The sequence below is a fragment of the Mesocricetus auratus genome, unplaced genomic scaffold, assembly GCF_017639785.1.
Source record: "Mesocricetus auratus isolate SY011 unplaced genomic scaffold, BCM_Maur_2.0 Super-Scaffold_6730, whole genome shotgun sequence".
NCBI lineage: Eukaryota > Metazoa > Chordata > Mammalia > Rodentia > Cricetidae > Mesocricetus > Mesocricetus auratus.
In genome coordinates, this window is record NW_024429184.1 from 105,981,068 (window position 1) to 106,002,251 (window position 21,184).

The following is a 21,184-nucleotide window of genomic DNA, read 5'->3' on the forward strand; positions in this document are numbered from 1 at the left end:
GTTTATAGCGAAAATCAAGATTGATCTATGGAATCCAAGCATGGAGGGCTGACTATGCTGGCCATCCTGTCCTGCCAGCTACCAAAGCTGGGGTAAAGGGAGGAGCACCTGTTTTATGTCTTTTCAGTTTGGTGTCCATCTCTAGTTGGATTTAACACTGCACTGGCAAAACCATGTGACACATTCTATCAAGAGCCTCTTTGCTAGTTCATTTGCTTTACCCTAACACTGGCTTTGTGATACAGATACTATTAGACACCTTACTTTTTATTGTTTACAATTAATAGATTTGCTTACTTGTGAACTGTCTCTTTTAGCTTTTCAATAAGGTGGAGAGCTACAGAATACAAACTTGTAAAGTCAAAGGATGTATGAGCAGAATTTAGTGAGGAACAACAGAAAGGTATTAGACTAGTTGACCCAAGGTTTGGGTTTGAGGTCTACTGTCCAGGCTGCCACTGTGGGGGCTGGCTCAAGAACATTCAAGGCCTTCCTTTCTGCTTGGCTCATTCCATGGATTGTCTTCATATCTCTTTATTATTATCTTTCTAGGCTATATGATGACTTTGTGGTTCCTTATAATGGTTTCCTGGATAAGAAGAGCCAATTATGTTGATGATTAACATTATTACTACTATTGTTATTTCTAGTTTTCTCTTATCTCAAGACTGCCAAATTGAAGGTTTGAATAATCATTAGTTGAGGGTTCTGCCGTTGCTAGGAGCTTGGCCTATACTATCTTATTGAACCCTTGCAATTACTCTGGGGTTTGTTACTGATTCTTTCCTTATCTTATTTGACACACTTGGAAACTACACACATGAGGTATTAAGTAATTTGGACAAAATCACATGGTTAGTGCTGACAAACTTCTTTTTATCTGCATTGAATCTATAAATGCGTTTTAATAGATGGTTATTTTCACAACATTTATTCTACCAATCCTTGAAGATTGACTAGCTTTTTGGGTTCTAGGGGCGAACTCTTTCCTCAGAAATGTAAAGTTTTCACTGCTGAGATCCTTCACTTCCTTGATCAGGTTTATTCCTAAATATTTTATTTTCTTTGAGGCTATTGTAAAGGGGAGTGTGTCCATTGCTATCTTCTTTCAGTATATGTTTGTTATTGGTACATAAACAAACTCAAGATTTTTACAAATAATTTCCTCTGTATTGCTTTAATTGTTGATCATTTCTAGGTGTTTTCTGGTAAATTTTTTTGGGAATCTCCTATGCATAATGTCATACCATATGCAAAAAAATGGTTTAATTTCTTCTTTTCCTGTTTATATCCCTTTATTATCCATTTCTACTATATTTTTCTAGCTAGCTTTTTTTAGCACAATATTGAAAAGGGGTGGGGGATAGTGGGACAGTGATGTGGGATGCCCCTCTGCATTCTGTGAATATGTTTTATTATCACTGGTTAATAAAGAAACTGATTTGGGTGATAGCCAGGCAGACTAGGGGCAGGCATGAAATCCAAAAAGAGGTATGGAGAGAAAGAAGGTGGGGTCAGGGAGATGCCATGTAGCCACTGGAGGCCTAAGATATCAGAGCATTACCAGTAAGCCATGACCACGTGGTAATATATAGATTAATAAAAATGAGTTAATTTAAATGTGAGAGCTAGTTAGTAACATGCCTGAGCCACTGGCCGAAAAATTATAATTAATATTAAGCCTCAGAGTGGCTATTGGGAACTGATAGGTAGAAGAAAAACATACATTTATAGGACAGGCCCCTCTCTCTCCTAATTTCACTAGGATTACTTCAATTTTTCTCCATTTAGGATGATGTTAGCTGTAGGTTTCTCATACATATTGTTGTCGACATTTCTTACCTTTCCTGAAGGAAGGGGAAGTTTGGTTTTCCACCTAAGACCTAGCTCAGAACTAGTGCTGTTAGCATACTACAAGCTGTGTATACCCTAAATGGACTATGAAGCTTAATGTTGACAGACACTTAATTTTACATTTTCCCTAAGCAGTTTTGGCGGCAAATTTATAGCTCCTCATGGTTTTATTAACTGAAGAATCTGATGCTTCAAGATCATATAAGCCACTAGCAGGATAAAGCAAGAAACCACTAGTTTTGCAGTCAGTCTATGGGGACATGATGCCTGTCCTTAACGAGTAGACTTGGTGGCATTCAGTTATGGATTTGAAGTCTGAGAATGCTATGAAGTCTCCATGTTGTTTACTCACATAGAGAGTCATTATCACTAAAGTCAAAGCTTCATTTTATTATAGGAATGGCTTCACTGTCTTCATCTTAATAAGATACTCTGATTTTCCTTGGTGTGATGCAAAAGCTGCTTACGACTTTGCTACTGTCTTTACTGATGTCTGAGCCCTTCTTAAGACTAATCATGTGACTTTGCACTAATGAGATTAAACTCAGCAGGGACAGATATTTTCTTTTTTAATTTTCACTCCTGTTATTTAATTGGCATTACACACACATAATGAGACCAGAAAAAAATTACCCACACCCTGTAGCAATCTGTTCAATACAGATAACTCAAGCAGATGCAGCCAGATGTATCCATGGTGACCTCCTTGACTGTCTCCCTCTACTTCCATCAGGGAAGGTGGGTAAGAATGCTAACTCTGCGTGCTGAATAGCTTTCCCTTCTTCCATGATAAAGGACATTTATCTGTCTTTGTTTTTCTTCCCCTTTGAGTGTGTTGTTTTCAGCATATGTGGGAATGCAATAGCCTGTAATTGAGTGGGTACTCATTGCTGGCATTTGTTGCTGGCTGACTGCCCTGCAACTTCACAGTTGTATGGATTCTATCTTAGTGTATCCTCAACTATAGAGATATTGGATTGTATGAAGGTCAGTAGAACAGGTGACACATACAGGGTTTTTCTCATTGTGTACCAGGTTCTATAGCAAAAGAGACTTTTTTCTATGCAGAAAGATGTTTTCCATTATTATTATTATTATTTCTTTCACATATACAATTAAATATGATCTCATTACCCACTTCCCTTGTCCAACTCCCTGTAAAAATGCTATTTCTGAAATCATCAGCTCATATCTCTTTGATGAACCACAGTAGTTAGGCTTTCATTGTTTTTTTTTTCACTGATTTTCCATGGATTCAGGATTTCAGGGTCAGTTTCTTAATCCAAAGGTGCTTAGCAAAGCACTGTTGCATGGCAACAACACAAAGTTTCCTTCAACACAGGGATATGAGCCTCCTTTCTTCCAAAACAGGTTTCATGAAAGTGATGCTAAGTTCCATCTTCCATGGAACAAACTGTGTGATTCACACTTCCTGGAACTTTCCTTTGTTTGCACCGTACATGGAACAGGAAAATTCCCATGTCTATAATATATAGAAGACTGACAAACTATTGAACAGAAGGCCCAAAGGAAGTCCTACTCACCCTACTAAGTTCTGTCCTTTGCTGTGACTTTTCTTACTCCAAAGTTGGTTCCCTCCAGTGCCTTGGTAATGCAGGAACTCGGAAGGCATCAAATCTCCCTTCCCTCTATAGAGAGAGAACATCTCCTTGTCTTCATTTTCAATACTACCACCATGGCTCATGCTCCTACCTGTGATATATGAGTAGGGTAATAATTCACAGTCACCTTATCTGTCCACCCCTCACCCCCTTTGTTCTTCATTCCAGGGACTGTATTATTGCTTTACAACTCCTGTTGGATCATCTTATTACTATATTTAAGACCTTTGGTGGTTTCTATTACTTTTGAACAAAATGAAATAACCCCCAAAACCCAAAGAGAAGTCTGTTAGATTCTTAATAGTAGTCAATTAGCCCATAGCCTGTGAGATTCCCTGTGATGTGAGATCTGGCCATCATATGCCAAGATGCCTAACTCTCTTATTTAAACTTCTACAAGACTGCCTTTCCTTTACGCCAAGCTGAAGATAAAACCTCTTAGTGTTTCCAGCCCATCCTGCTGAACAAGTCCCTTCTGTTTCTACTTCATCCACAACTTGCCTTCAGTTCCCAGCCCTGGGCAGGGTTTTATTTCAGAACTGTGGGCTTTATCTGGAACATCTCTTACCCAATTTGGATTTTTTAATGCTGCTTTGTGATGTATGTCACTGTCATTTCTACTTAAGTTATTTGAGGTACAGCGGTTTTTGAATGATGCATAACACTACCACTGGAAATTTATCCCATGCTCCCAGAGCCCATTTGTGTTACCTTAGAACAGTTTTTCCCCTTTTATCTGTCCTGTGGGTATATATTTATGATCTGAACCCTAGTCACTCCTGTATTGTTTTAAAAGTGATCTTTAAAATGTGAGAGGCTTGTTTACAATGACAGACAGCATTTGAAATTGCTGGGTGACCCCTTGGGGACAATTACTGCATCTTTGCCAACCCCCATTCCTCCTTTGTTACCAATTACATACAGTCTAGGCTAATTTGCTGAAAGGTAATTCACAAAATGGTCAATGTCCTGAACTTAACTCTTTTATTTTACTAATTTGAGTTGATGGACTTTGTGTCTTAACACTAAAGGATGTTAAATTGACTACTTGAGCTGGACATAGCTGGTTAATTTGGCATCCACACTACTGTGTCTTTCCCTATAGAGCTCAGGGCTCTTTAAGTACCTGCTCTTCATTCAGAGCTCTGGGATTCCAGGAGAATGGGTCCCATCCATGTTTCAATTTTGTATGAGACATGATGAGATGAACTTTGGATGAAGACTGAGAAATGAAAAACAATTGGTTTCATCCTAATTCCCTGGAAAGCTCTGTGGTAGGTCAAGAGTCCTTCTTGAGAAAAGAAGAGGCAGAGCTTTGGACAGGCATCTGCACTGCGGTTTTCATGAGAAGAAACAGACAAAGCAAGCTCAGCATATTTAGGACCACCAGCTTCTCAAATTGGCTCTTGATGAAATTCAAGTTCACCAAGACTCTAATAGTCTACAGGTTGATGCTATGTTATGTCTCTAGACATTTACTCATGATCCAGGAGATAATAATACCTACTAGCCAAATTAGGACTGTTAAATTATTAATCAAAAGAAATCAAAATCGTGGCTACTACAGTTATCACATCACAATTAAACCAACTGCATGATAAGACCCTGGTGACATATAACATGAGTTTGTTCAATCTTGTTTTAGTGGGTACTGTTGTTAAAATGTTTAGGTTTATCCAGTAAGGAGACACAAACCGCGACTCAACGATCCCGCGTGGAGTTTATTGGTGGACGGGGAGGGAAAAGTGGGGTGAGAGGTAACCAACCAATGCAGAGCAGAGAGAGAGAGAGAGAGATAAGATATGAGACAGAGAGAGAGACAGAGTAAGATGAGAGTAAGAGTGTAAGAGGGAAAGAGAGTAAGAAAGAGTAAGAGCAAGAGCAAGAGCAAGAGAGCATAAACAGGCAGGGGTCAGTCCTTTAAAGGGGTCCTTTGCACCTGCCTGGTTCTCACGGAACTCTGGGCTGGCCAGAGTGTTGCCTGAGTGCATCCTGCCAGGTAACAGGGCAGGCCAGAGTAATGCTTGAACCTTTCATGTACATTCCTTCCTCTCCAGATATAGAACATTCTTACTGGAAATCTTGAGCCTTGATCCAAACTTGATCCACTGGGCCAGTAGATCTTACCTCATCTAAGTTACCTAGGAAGCACCTTCCTTTCCCTAGGGCAGGTGATGTTTACAATCCTTAAATGATTCTCAAAAGTACTTAATGGTTATGTCCCTTTTAAAGGACATCTACTGATAATTTAAATAATGATCCCAATTCACCTAGATAGTTGACTAAGGAGGGTAGACAAATCCTTCTACTGTTATGGTCCAACTTCAACAGTTCAAACAAAATTTAAAAAATAAAAAAGGGGGAGTAATGTCCCTAGCCCCAACATGATTCATTGAATAATCCACTCCTCATTTAAAAAATTTTAAAATGTAAATGCTAGTGAGAAATCTGCTTCAGACAGATTCTGGCATAATGGAACTTGAGCAACTATTACTCAGGTCAAATGGAGACATCCATACACTAGACAGTGGAGAAGACCCTAATTTGGGGTCTAATAGAGCCTAATTCTAAGATGAGGTTTCTCTGAAGACGGACAACCTATGGGGTAGAGGTCCCCCCCCCCGCCTAAGGCAGGGGTAGCCGGGTACCTTGAAGACGGGATGGGGGCACCCCATTTGACCTAAAACAGAAGTGCCTCATAAAAACATAAAAAAGGAGGAATTGTGGGGACCACATACCTTGGCTGGAAATCCACTCCTCCATCAGCCTGGGAGCAGGCAGCTGCCAGACAATGTTTACTAAAAACCTGTTTACTGAAAACAATTCAGTGCCATAAGTTCCTGATAAGGGCTGGCTCACTGAGACACCCTGACTTTGATCTTACAGATGGCTAGCTACTTCTTTCTGCTTCCTGCTGTTCCCGATTCTGGTATCAGAGATTTAACCACCAGCCAGGAGGAAAAAGAGAGATGTGTGGGAGGTGTGTGAGTGTATGTACAGCAGAAGCTTTTCTAGAGGGAAGCATTTTTCTTGGGAAGTTCTCCTAAGCTGATTTGGGGAGCATAAAATTTTCTTAACACAACCGACTGGTCTCTGTGTCATCTATCCTGACCCCCTTGCCACATTCTCGGATACAGGCTGTGCAGGAGGTGCGACAGCATTCTGCAGATAGTTGCTCTGATGAGTAATAGGGCCATTCTCTTTACTTTGATGAGTGGAACAGAGTCATAACCCAAGAACACAGAATGGAGCTGCATGGAGCTAGTCCTGAGGGACTGGAATTAAGCTGTGATATGGAACCTTTTCACCAGATTCATGGCTCACCTACTGTTCTCTGATTTCAGAGCTGGAAGAGTGCAAGGGCATGAGCTATGCTGTTCCTAATCTTCGGGATGCCCTAAAGGGTATTCTGTAGATTGAAGGCTAGAACCAGCTACCCAGCAGAGGATTACTGAGCTTGCACAGTACTGTTTATTGGGCCTTGCTGCTTATCTATCTATCTCAGCTTGCCTTGCCTTTTATGACTACTTACTGTCTTTCCATTTTCAGTCTTCATTGGAAGGCTTTTGCTTTCAGCATATAGATAGATGTCTTTTGCCCAAATTGAAATTCCTAGTCAGCCTTTGGGTAAACGCCAAGACCTATCTTTGCTGTACTTCATGTCAGTCTAGGAAACAATTGACCAAGTGGCAGGGAAAGGACAACCTGAAATCTTGAAAGCCACAAACTACAATATGGGAGAAATAGATGACAAGTTATAATTATTCTCATGCACAGAACTCAGAAAATAATTACTGGCACTACATGAAAAAGTATGTCATTTTAAAACTCTTGATGAGTGTCACTCAGTTCCTAGAAAAGTATAATAATCTGCTCCCTTGGAGTTTGTCACTCACCCAGGGCTGCATTAGCCTTTGTGACACCTTGATGTGAGGTGAAAGAGGTGCCCTTCCTCACTCTGAAGACAGCCTTGGATTGGCTTCACTTCATTGCCCTGTGTCCAGAGTCCAGCTTGTAGACAACACAATAGCATGTTAGACTTGGTCCCATTTGGAATGGTTTTGTGTAGTCATTATGCTTCCAAAATTTGATTCACATTTTTCATATGACATGAATGGAAACCATAATAACAAAAGAATAAATGGTCACAAGAGGTTCTTGAAATTTCAAATGGGGAGGAGAACAATGGGGGACTTTCTGAGAGTCAGGAACATTTCCAGACAATGATGTCTACAATTCAGAAAGAAGGTCAAGTTGATCATTGAAAAGAGGAAGAAGTGTACTGGAAGAGAAATCAACTGAATGTACTATTGGCCATGATCTCACTCACTGGGATCTGTTACCTTCTTTTTCCTGGAATAAAACATGCTGGACTGAGAAAGGAAGTAATGGATGCTTAAGGGTCAATTATCATCATCATCATCATCTTTATCAATATTTTGTGATTTTTCTAAGAGCAAGGTAACTGTGCTTTCCTTTCTAGGTAAAATCCAAGGGCATTGCAAACATCAGGGAGCGGTCACATTTTCTGAAACTATGGTAGTAGGCAAATAATGAATAGATGTATACTCTGCTGATGGCCTTAAAAGCAGTCACACCCTTGAGCTTGAATTTCCTGTGCCCCATCTTATCATGAAATGAGTAATGGATAGTTCTTTTAAATTGTATTAATTTAAAAACAATCTTATTTTACATATCAATCCCAGTTCTCTCTCCATCCCATCCTCCCATGTCCCCCACCAACCTCCCATCTCACCCCCATCCACTCCCCAGGGAGGGTGAGACCTTCCATGGGTCATCCAAATCTGTCACATCATTTGGGGGAGGACCTAGGCCCTCCTGTAATGTATAGTTTCTGTATTGCTTTCCTTTGACTCTCATAACAAAATGTTATCCATTGGGCAGCTTAAACAATGCAAATCCTACACATTCTATAAAGATCAGTTTCCTTCAGACTTAGATCACTCCCATGGAAAAAGGAAGAAAAGAGTGAGAAAGGGAAAGGGTTGTGTTCATATAAATATGAATATAAATATAAATATGAGTGCATGTATATATGTGAGGTGGTGGTAAGAGATCAATAGAGTATATATGTTTTAGAGGAAGTGACTTATAGTTCTTCCATTTTACTTCTTATGGGTATTTTCAAAACTACGGAGGTCTAAACCAACAATAGCTTGAGTTGTTTTGGATTGACTGCTTTGGATGGAATAGTTGAAAATGGACTAAATATGGCATTTTCAGACGATTCATGTTGGGTTATTTGACATAAATATCCAATATAGAATTATTTAGTCCTTCTAGACTAAATTTTATGTTGCTGTAATTTCTATGTGGTGACAAATAGGGAGAGACAATTGTGTAGGGAATAAACTTCTGGGAATGTTTGTTTACTTGAGTTGATAAGCTACTGAGAGGAGGAGCTAAGCTTGAGGTATTTGGGAATAAAGCAACTGAAGACTCAGATTCAACTCTGGTTTGCATCAGATGATCCATTCTGAGGTCTTCAAATACCCTTTTATGTGGGATGTTCATAGCTATGTTTCTTCTTTGAAAGTGCTGTTTCAGTTAGTTAGTTTGTTTGTTTGTTTGTTTGTTTTTTTTTTTGGTTTTTACGAGACAGGGTTTCTCTGTATTGTTTTGTAGGCTGTCAGTCCAGCCTGGCCTTGAACTCACAGAGATACACCTGCCTCTGCCTCCCGAGTGCTGGGATTAAAGGCGTGCACCACCACCGCCCGGCTCAGTTGGTTTTCTGTGTGCTTTGGTCAAGCAATTCTTTTAATGTTCTCCCCTTCATGGGTATTGCTAGAACTACAGGGGGCTAAGCCAACAGTGACTTCAGTTCTTTTGGATCTATTGCTTTGGCTGTAATGCAAAGAGACTAAATATGGTATTTTCAAATTATTCATATAGGGTTATTTGACATACCATGTCCAATATAAAATTAATTAATCCTTTCAGACCTCATTCTTTGGTGGTTATCTTTCTTCCTGGAGGCTTCAGAAATGGTTTACCACTCAGCTAAAAGGTAAAAATAATAGCAATCTCTCTCCTCTTAACAGACACAAGTGTGTTATAACAAGAGTTCAGATTTAGGTTGTTCTACATATTTTATGAGATCATTTAAAATTTTTTGTTCTATAAATTCAAATGCTCCAAAGGACATGTTTCCTAGTATTTGGTAAATACTAACACCTTAAAATAAAACTTTCACATCACTCCTAAATTTATCTGAATGTGATTTCCATCTTAATTTGTTTCGTACTACTGTTAAAAATGCAAAAAAATGTTCTTTTTTTTAAACCAGTAGAAAAAAACCCTTGTATCATTTCTTACTGCTACAGAATCCCTTCCCACACAGAAATGCATTCCAATGCAATGTAGAGTGATGTTTGACAGTTTTTCAGCCCACCCTACAGCTCTAGACCCCAAATGTGTGCCATTTGCATTTTAAACAGTTTTCTATCACCTTAAAGCTCCAATGTGCAATATTCTTCTCCTAGATTGGGTTACTGTTGCGATTTCAGACATTTATTGCATATTATAATCAATTAATTTATTGGAAATGCCTTACTTCTAAGCCCAAGCTTCTTGTCTTCCTGCCATGTGAGAGGACCCACAGAGCAGTAGTTGCCCATGGTGCTTGCCCTTAGTTGATCAGAAGAGTCTCTGAATGGGGAGTCCCTGTTTGGCTGCTGGTCCTATCCCAGGTTATTCAGTTTTAGCATTACAGTGTGCTCAGAAGTGAGACATGGCAGCAGTGGCCGCACATTCCTCAGATGTCTGTGTGGCTGTCAGCCTCTTCTGAAGACCCCATTTTCAGGAAATGCTGTGCAAGTGCATTTCAGGCCCATACCAGGGAAGAATAGACACCATACTTCTCCCAGACTTCAGTCTCAAGACACTCATCTTGGTGGTAAAGTGCATGAGATAAGATGATCTGTTTATTTATCCAGTGTCTTATGGAAGCAGAAGCAGACACCCACAGCTGAACACTGAGCCAAACTCCTGGAATCCAGTTGCAGAGAGGGAGGAGTGATGAGCAAAGGGGTCAAGACCAGACTGGAGAAACCCACAGAAACAGCTGACCTGAACAAGGGGGAGCTCATGGTCCCAGACTGATAGCTGGGGAACCAGCATAGGACCGATACAGATCCCCTGAACATGGATGTTAGTTAGGAGGCCTGGGCAGTTTATGGAGCCTCTGCTGGTGGATCAGTATTTATCCCTAGTATATGAATAGACTTTGGGAGCCATTCCACATAGAGGGATGCTCTCTCAGCCTAGACATATAGGGAGGGCCTAGGACTGATGCAAATGACAGACTTTGAAGGTCCCCCATGAAAGACCTCACCCTCCTTGGGGATGAGAAAGGGAGTGGGATAGGGGGTAGGTGGGGGCCAGAGGAGGAGGGGAGGGAGAGGGAACTGGGATTGACATGTAAAGCAAGCTCGTTTCTAATTTAAATAAAAAAGATGATTTGGCTGTGGCTGGAAGAATGGATTCATATTTGCTTTCACATGAGAAATTTATTATTAAAAAGCAAGTTAAATTGACACGACACCATTCCTTAATAACAGCACAAATTCTCAGGCACTAGGACTTTAGTTCAACGCAGTGAAGGCTAACGTTAATTATTTTAAGGAATCTTCAGAGATTAGTTCTAATACAGTTGGACAACCACAGATGGGGAGGAGGGGCATGACCCCAGAAGCCACAAGATCTTCTGAGGCTCAAATGAACAAGGACCAGTATGGATACCAAAGAGGACAGCAAGGGTTTATTCCTGAGGACTTACACCTTTAGGGGAGTTTTTCTACCAGGGCCAGATAATATACAAGCCAAGTAGTAGTCATGTCAAGCATAAGACAAATAATGGTCTTAATAGAATTGCTGAAGTGAGCCGCTTTGGTGGAATTGGCTCAGGGGAAAGTAGGACAAAGGGCATATTGGTACAGGGCGAAGCATTGTCTCAGAATGAAGTACCTCATGAATTCAGTTTTTAAAATGAGCTCAATTTACACCTGAGACCAGTTGTTTGGATTAAAAAGAAGCCTTTAGATTAGAACATGAAGAGGAATAACAAAGCCTGGTGTTACCCAAAGACTATCTGGGGCTCTGCTGAGATTTGTTAGCAAGCTCAGCGTTACTAGGTCTTGTCTAATTTTCTGGGTGGGGATGACATCTCTACCAACTCTGGTGACATGTGAACATTCTGGACCACCAGGAAGAGCTCCTCTATCTGTCCCATTTGCAGGGCTTACCACTTGATGACTCTACTCCCAGGCAGACAATTACACAACAGCAGAGATCTCCCATGACCTTCTGCTATCACCTTGGTTTCCTGGCAGGTGTGATCTACTACTTTAATATAGAAAGTGTTAGAGAGTGTGAGGTACTGGACACTTCAGAAGAAATTTTTGAGAGCAAATGCAAGCGTGTTTGTTCCTTTGCCTTTATTTATGCTCTGGCTTCCTGTTGATGCACCTTTATTGAACAGACATAAATATCTCTGCTACTGTGAATGTATCCTGAGATATCTCTAATGGTAAGAATTTTGTTGTCTTAGTGCCAAGAAAGATAATAGTTTTATAGGCTTAGTCTTTTCTACACTTAGGGTCTTTGGCAATTGGAAACAATGTAATTAAGTATTTGGAAATAAAAACCCAGCCCAGCATGTACAAGGACCTGGGTACAATACTCAGTACAACAAATGATGATGTGATGATGATGGTTCCAGGCTTTTAAAAAATAATTTAAATGAAAATGATGTAAAGATTTTGAAAATAAGTGAGTCAAAGAGATTACATTTATATAATATTTGTACATTAAGAGGTTCCAGTCTCACTTTTTAACAATTCCACAAATGTTTGGTGAAAATATATTGATAACCTTGGCAGTGGTGGCACATGACTTTAATCCCAGTACTCAGGAGGCAGAGGCAGGTGGATCTCTGAGTTTGAGGCCAGCCTCACCTACAGAGAAAGTCCTAGGACAGACAAGGCCACACAGAGAAACCCTGTTTCAAATAAAATTATGTATATATATACATATATATGTATGTAAATGATACAAATATTATTTATTTTTAACTCCATGATTTTAGTTTGATTAATGACAAATATATAGTGCTATTTTGCTTCCATTCAAACTCTGAAATCATTGATGTATACTTCATAGACTAATACTTCACTCTACAAATCATGTACATAATATACAGTATAAATCATAGATTAATACCTCACTATATAATTTGTATATTCAAACTGAGTAGCTGATGTAAGGCAAAGGACACAGTCAACAGGACAAAAGGGCAGCCCACAGAATGGGAAAAGATATTCACTAACCCCACATCTGACAGAGGGCTGATCTCCAAAATTTACAAAGAATTCTAGAAGCAAGTCTCCAAAACACCAAAAATCCAATGAAAAAGTGGGGTACAGAACTAAATAGAGAATTCTCAATAAAGAAGTCTAAAATGGCTGAGAGACACTTTAAAAAGTGCTCAACATCCTTAGCCCTTAGAGAAATGCAAATCAATACAACTCTGAGACACCATCTTACTCCTGTCAGAATGGCTAAAATTAAAAACATTAATGACAGTTTATGCTGGAAAGGATGTGGAGAAAGAGGAACACTCCTTCACTGCTAGTGGGAGTGCCAACTTGTACAGCCACTTTGGAAATCAGTATGGAGATTCCACAGGAAAATGGGGATAAGTCTACCACAAGACCCAGCAATTCCACTTTTAGGCACATACCCATAAGATGCACATTCATACAACAAGGACATCTGTTCCATTGTGTTTTTAGAAGCATTATTTGTAATAACCAGAACTTGGAAGTAAACTAGATGCCCCTCAACTGAAGAGTGGATAGAGAAAATGTGGTACATTTACACAATGGAGTACTACTCAGCAGAAAAAAAACAATGGAGTCTTGAAATTTGCAGGCAAATGGATGGCACTAGAAGAAACCATCCTGAGTGAGGTAACCCAGTCACAAAAAGACAAACATAGTATGTACTCACTCATATATGGATTTTAGTCATGGTGCAGGGGCAATCTAACCTATAATCCCACTGCCAGAGAGTCTGCGAAACAGGGAGGACCCTAAGAGAGATATGCTTGGAACCCAGAGAAGGGGAATGGGACCTGATATCCTGAGCAAATTGGGAGCATGGGGGAGGAGAGAGGGAGCTGGGAAAAAGATAGGGGGAGAAGAGGAAGGGAGACGAGGACATGGGGGAGCAGGAAGGTTTAGTTGGGGGAAGAATAGAGGAGAGCAGGATGAGAGACACCATAATAGAAGGAGTCATTATAGGTTTGAGCAGAGATTGGCACTAGTGAGATTTCCAGAGATCTACAAGGATGACACCAAATGGCAGTCTAAGCAATAGTGGAAAGGCTACCTTAAAAGCCCTTCCAGGAAAATGAGATTAACGACTACCTTATATGTCATCCTAGAGCCTTTATCCAGTTGCTTTTGGAAGCAGACAGACAACCACAGCTAAACACTGAACTGAACTCCTGGAACCCAGTTGCAGAGAGGGAGGAGTGAGGGAGGAGTGATGAGCAAAATGGTTAACACCAGGTTGGTGAAACCCTGCTGTCCTGAACAAGGGGGAGCTCATGGACCCCAGACTGATGGTTGAGAGACCAGCATGGGACTGATCTAGACACCCAAATGTGGGTGTCACCGAGGAGGCCTCAGCAATCTGTAGTAAATCAGTATTTATCCCTGGCATACAAATGGACGTTGGGAGCCCATTCCACATTGAGGGATGCTTTCTCAATCTGGACACATCCTGGCCCTGTCCAGGATCATACCACAGACATTGCAGATCCCCCAAGGAGGGCTTCTCCCACCCTGGGGAGTGGAGTAGGGTTGAGTGGGGATTGTTGGGGGGGCAGGGAAGGAGGAGAGTGAGAGGGATGTGGGATTAACATGTGAAACTAGCTTGTTTTTAATTTAAATGTTAAAAAGCTAAAAAAACAAAAAAATTTCCATGATTTCATGAGTGTACTAGGAAAAGTGTTCATGATGCCAAACCCACAGACAGAATTTCAAGGAACAGCAAAGCACTGATACCTTGAAATTAATCCCAAGAAATGAATGCTACTCTAACTCATAACCACCTTCTGAAATAATGTAACCCAAATACTCCCTATTCTCAATATTGCAAACCCATTACTCTCTTATCACAAGGTGCTGATTCAGTACAGACTCACTCTCTCTATCTCAGGATGTTTGGAAAGGCAAGAGTTGTTCAACCTTGGGCAATAAAATAAAGATGTTACTAAGAGGAGCAGCCTGTCGGGGAACGAGAGGTACAGTGCCTCACCTGATTTATCTCTAGTAATGTCTACTGGAGAGACAGGGGTGAGAGTGAATTGGATTGCATCCTCTATGATGCTTTGCTCCAGTAGGTGTTTTGGCTCATTTTCCTGCTGCTTATACATGCTGCAAATGAAGAAGTGTCCAGCTGACAATTTTCTCTTCTGATTTATAGGAAAGGTCATTTAATCCCAAGTAAGCATTTTTCTAAATATTAAATCCCCCCCCCCCGTTTTCTCCACCCCTTCCTTGTCCTTTCATGTTTCCCTTGCTATAATTCAAGATTGTGAGTTGTACCTATAGCAAAGGCAGCCAAAATGTTCTAGGGAATTTAGGCTTGAATAAACAAATTATAGAGTGAGGTATTAATCTATGACTTATACTGTGTATTATATATATGATTTGTAGAGTGAAGTATTAGTTTATGAAGTATACATCAATGATTTCAGAGTTTGAATGAAAATACTAATCAAGCTAAAATCATGGAATTAATAATAAATAATATTTGTATCATATATATGTATATATATATATATATATAATTTGTTTTTTGAAAATAGGGTTTCTGTGTCTGGCCTTGTCTGTCCTAGGACTTGCTCTATAGATAAGGCTGGTCTCAAACTCAGAGATCCACCTGCCTCTGCCTCCTGAGTACTGGGATTAAAGTCATGTGCCACCACTACCAAGGCTGTATCCTCTTAATGTACAGATATTATATAAATATAATCTATTTGACCTACTTATTAATTTTCAAAATATTTACATCATTTTCATTTAAATTATTTAAAAAAAAGCCTGGAATCATCATCATCACCATCATCATTTGTTGTACTGAGGATTGTACCCAGGCCCTTGTGCATGCTGGGCAGGGATTTTATTTCCAAATACTTAATGACATTATTTTCAATTGCCAAACTAACTTTCTCCCCTAAAGCTACAAAACTAGGTACAAATGCTTTTTTTGAAAAATTACTCTAAATTACAATCTTTGTCAGATGAGCAAAAATACATTTCTTACACTAAAGAGTCACCCGGGCACAAGATAACAAATCTCACAATAGAAGTTTAGGAGGCAGAAAGATATGGGAAAAAAGAAATTATTTTTGGACTTTTTGAAAATCTTACAGCCACTATTAGTTACATATCCATCCCCCATTCTCTTGCCCTCCCATCCTCCCATGCTTCCCACAGAACCCCCAACCAACACTCCACTCACTCCCCAGAGACAGTGAGATCCTTCAGGGGCAGTCATCAAAGTCCATCACATCATTTGAGGGAGGGCCCAGGCCCTCCTTTCCATATCTACCATATCTGGGCTGCAATAGTGTCCCTCCTTAGGGAATGGGCCCCCAAACTCCATTTGTGACCTAGGAATAAAAACTGACTCCACTGTTAGAGGTTCCGTAGACTGCCTTGGCCTCCTAGCTGCCCTCCACATTCAGAGGGCCTGTTTCCACAGCTTTACGACTAGTGTCTGGGTGCTCTAATTAGGTCAGGTCAATTGTATCTCCAGTATCTCCAGTTTTGTTTTGGTTCATTTGCTCATCTCTCCTCCCACTCCACAACTGGATTCCGGGAGAATGGCTCAGTGCTCATGCCTGTCTCTGCTTTGGTCAGCTATGTGGTCAAAACTAGGAATGGTAACCAAGATAGTTATCAATCTCATTATAGGGGAAGGGCATCAAAAGCAGCCTCTCCACCACTGCCTAGATTCTTAGTTGGTGTCATCCCTAACTTTTTCCCTGTGCTAGACCTCTCTCCAAATGTATACTGGTTTTCTTTATCAAGGTCTCCTTTCTTGCCCTCCTCTATTCCTCCCCTGTATGTGGTCAATTTTAGAGAAGGTTCCATGTGGAGTTGAGAAGGTATATTCTTTTATGTTTGGATGTAATGTTCTATAGGTGTCTGTTAATCCCAATTGGTTCATAACTTTTGTTAGTTCTTTTGTTTCTTTGTTTAGTTTCTGTTGTAGTTCTGTCTAGGGTGTTGAAATCTCCTACTATAAGTGTGTGAAGTTTTATGTGTGATTTGAGCTTTAGTAATGTTTCTTTTATTAATGTGGGTGCCTTCCAATTTGTGGCATAGATGTTCAGAATTGAGACTTCATTTTGATGAACTCTTCCTGTGATGGATATGAAATGCCCTTCTTATTCTCTTTTGATTGATTTTAGTTTGAAGTCTAATTTGTTAGAAATTAGGATTGCTACACGAGCTTCTTTCTTGGGTCCATTTAATTGTAAAATCTTTTCCCGACCATTTACTCTGAGATAACATCTGACTTTGACGTTGAGATGTGTTTCTTGTATGCAGCAGAAGGATTCTGTCTTCATATCCATTCTGTTAGTCTGTGTCTTTCTATAGGCAAGTTGAGACCATTGACATCGAGGGATATTAACGATAACTGATTGTTGATTCTTCTTTGTTGTGGACTTATTGGTGGTGGTGTTTTTGTGTGTGGGTTCCCCTGCCCCTTTTTCTTTTGGTGTTTGGTAAAGTGGGATTATCTATTGCTTATGTTTTTGTGAGTGTAGTTATCTTGGTTGGTTTGGAGTTTTCCTCCCAGTACTTTCTGTAAGGCTGGGTTTGTGGATATGTATTGTTTATAACTGGTTTTGTTATGGAATATCTTGTTTGCTCCATCTATAGTAATTGAAAGCTTTACTAGGTATAGAAGTCTGGGCTGGCATCCATGTTCTCTTAGCATTTGTAGAGCATCTATCCGGGACCTTCTGGCTTTCATAGTTTCCATTGACAAGTCAGGTATAATTCGGATAGGTCTGCCTTTATATGTTTCTTGGCCTTTTTCTTTTGCTGTTCTTAATATTTTCTCTTTATTCTGTAGGTTTGGTATTTTGATTATTATGTGGTGAGGAAACGTTTTTGTGGTTCAGTTTATTTGGTGTTCTGTAAACTTCTTGTACTTTTATAGACATATCCTTCTTTAGGTTAGGGAAGTTTCCTTCTATGATTTTGTTGAATATGTTTTCTATACCTTTGAACGTATTTCTCCACCTTCCTCTATACCTATTATACTTAGGTTTGGCCTCTTCATGGTGTCTCATATTTCCTAGATATTTTGTGTTAGGGATTTGTTGGACTTGAAATTTTCTTTGGTCAATGACTGTATATACTCTAGTGAGTCTTCAACACCTGAGATTCTCTCTTCCATCTCTTGTATTCTGTTGGTTATACTTACATCTGTAGTTCCTGATTGTTTACCCAGCTTTTCTTTTTCCAGCATCTCCTCATTCTGTTTTTTCTTTGTTTCTATTTAAGCTTTCAAGCCTTGAACTGTTTGAGATGCTTCCTTCCCTTGCTTGGTTGTTTTTCCTTGGCTTTCTTTAAATTTTTTAAGAGATTTTTTTATTTCTTGAAGTTTTTGGGTTTGTTTTTCCTTCCATTTCATGTATTTTTGTTTGTTTTAACTTCTATATCTTTAAGGTATTTTCTCTTTTCCTCTTTGAGGATCTCTGTCATCTTCATAAAATAATTTTTAAGGTTCATCTCTTCTGCCTCATCTGCATTGGACTTTTCAGGTCTTGCTGGAGTCTCTAGATTCTGGTAGTGTCATATTGGTCTTTCTATTGCTGAGTGTGTTTGTATACTGTCATCTTCCCATTCCTTCTACAAGTGGCTGCAGGTGGGTTCTCTCCGTTTCTATTGGTCTCCCGATGGCATATGTGGCCCAAGACTTCAGTGTCTGCAACTCTAGATGGTCTGGCTTTTCCTGGTATTCTCCACACTCAAGCAGAGTTCGGTGGGCAGAGGGGAGCCAAGAGTGGGGTGTGGCAGGATTTAGATCCTTAATCTCTGGGCTGGTCCACTCAATTCAAGAAATAGGCCCACGAAGACCAAGAGAGGGGGGTGATGTGTGGGAGTTGGGGCCCAAGCAGAGCTCACACTCACCTGAAGTAGAGCACAATGGGTGTGGGGGAGGGGGGAGCCAAGAGTGGGGTGATGACATAGGTTTTGATGCAGATTTTGAAGCAAGAAGACACACCTTTCATTTGGGTCATACCTTCTCCTGGAATCTTCCAGGTTTTATGAGGACATGGAAGAATTAAGGTTTTGCTTTTTTTTTTGCCTTCTGGCCTTCACCCAGCTCCCCCATCCATTCCTTCACTGGCCTTGGAGCCTACTTCTTCCAGCATATACAGAAGACCATTTGAGGCTATATATATATTCATTTTGCTAGTTAGGTGACTCTAGAGAACTTTGGCTAATACACTGCATAATTTCAAAGATTCTCTTAGCTAGTCTTTGCTCAGAGGAAATTCCATGTGTGCTAGGGGCCCTCAGTGGTACCACTCCTCAGGATAATTCATGTTGGAACAGGTCAGTGCATGGAGCGGAAGCACTCTGACCTGACTCTCTTACCAGGGTGGTCATCATCTGTGTGGCTTATTCCTTCCCACCTCATTAGAATGAAGACTCAGAGCCTCAGAATGCACTCACTCTGATTCCATTCCATTCTCAAGGATAAATACATTGGAATTTTCTTCTGCTCTGTACATTAGCTATCACATTTCTTCTCACCCATTCTTATTCTCCAGTCACGTTCTTCTCCATACCTTCAAGCCTTCCTTCACTTTGTTGCTTTTTCCTGGATATAGCAGCACAAGTTGCAGAGGAAATTGCAGCCAGAGTAGAGGTCACATTCAAAGCTGCATCCTTGGAGGAGAATTCTTTCACTTTCCTATGATGCTGTGGCTCATGCCACAGAAGGAACAGCATGGGGAGAAGTCAAGGAAGCCATCAATACAAAAAGGGGATCGTTCTTGCCCCAGATTTTTGTTCCACCTCAGGAAAAGATTGAATCCCTATTCCCACAGGGTGCATTTTGAAGTAAAATGATTGGTTTAGTCCTGTCTGGAATTCAGTGAAATGTGCATGCGCAAACCTGCAACCTGACTTAATGCAACTCAACAGGGCTAACAGGAGCAGTCACTGTTAGAAACACTCCCACAGCTGATTAGGTTTCAGCTCTTTCTCAGCATTGAGTCAGAAACTCATTTGTTTTCCTTTTCTGAGAAACACCTCACTCTATTCAGACAGGTGACAACATGCGTGAAGAAACTCTTCGAAGTCAATTTGCCTGAGGCACCTGGGCAGAGATTTTAGAGGAAAGCTGTAGTTGATGAGGGACTGTTCCCCCAGCTCAAAAGAGTTTCCCAGTGTCCTGATGACTCAAGTTACTCTTCACACACTGATGGGCAGAGAGAGGGATCTTGGCAAACAATTTAGCCTGAGAGACCTTTATCTGCCTTAGCTGTAACATGGTGGAAGACCATTGAGGAATGGAGGCTGATGAGTGTGCTACTTGTCTTTTCTCACTTCCTTTCTGGTGGTGGGCCTCAGGGGTATGTGAATGATTTAGACTGCTAACTGCTTGAGGTGGACTGACTATCAAGTTCTGGTCTTGTCATTTGAAGACAAATGTGGCCCTGACACCCTGCTCTCTCTTGGCTCACAGAAAACAGGAACTGCATGTAGATTCCTTAGTCTGAGGAATGAAGTTAAGAATACCTTGAAGTGAAAGATAGCTGATGGATTCTCATTTCTCAGTATTGAATAGCTCCTTACAGCATTAAAATGTTTCCTGCTGATTCTTAAAAGAAGTTGTATCATGAGTCCCATTCTGTAGCTCTTAGCTGAGTTACTCAGGCTAAGAATGAATTATATTGAAAATGGAAAGAAGTTTCTTGGCATTATTATGTATTGGTCATCCTGAAAAGAAACTGTATACTCATGTGTATATATGTACTATTTGTGTGGGGGTTTGTGTTTGTGTGCAGAAATGATGGAACAAGGAAAGAGGGAGAGAGATACTAGAAAAAGAGAAGGTAAAAGGCTTCTATGCATTTAAAATTTTAAACCATTTATTAATTTGTTTTTTACATTCCAATCCTAGCTCCCCCTCCTTCTTCTCCTACTCCCCTCCCACTCCCATCTGCTCCTTGGAGAGGGTAAGTCCTCCCCTAGGAAGTCTACTAAGTCTGTATCATTATCTCATTGAGGCAGGATCAAGGCACCTCCCTACCCCCCCCACATCCCTTTGCCTAAGCAGAGCAAGGTATCTCTCCGTATAGAATGGGCTCCACTAAGTTAGTTTGGGGATTAGAGTTAGATCTTGGACCCACTGCCAGTGGCCTCATATATTTCCCCAACCACACCATTGTCACCTATATTAAGGGAGTCTAGTTCAGTCTTGTACAGGTTCCCCATTTGTCAGACCTGAGTCAGTGATCTCTCACTAGCTCAGGTCAGCTGATTCTGTGGGTTTCTCCATCATGGTCTTGACTCCTTTGTTTATATTATCACTCCTCCCTCACTTTGATTGCACTCCAGGAGCTTAGCCCGATGGTTTAGTTG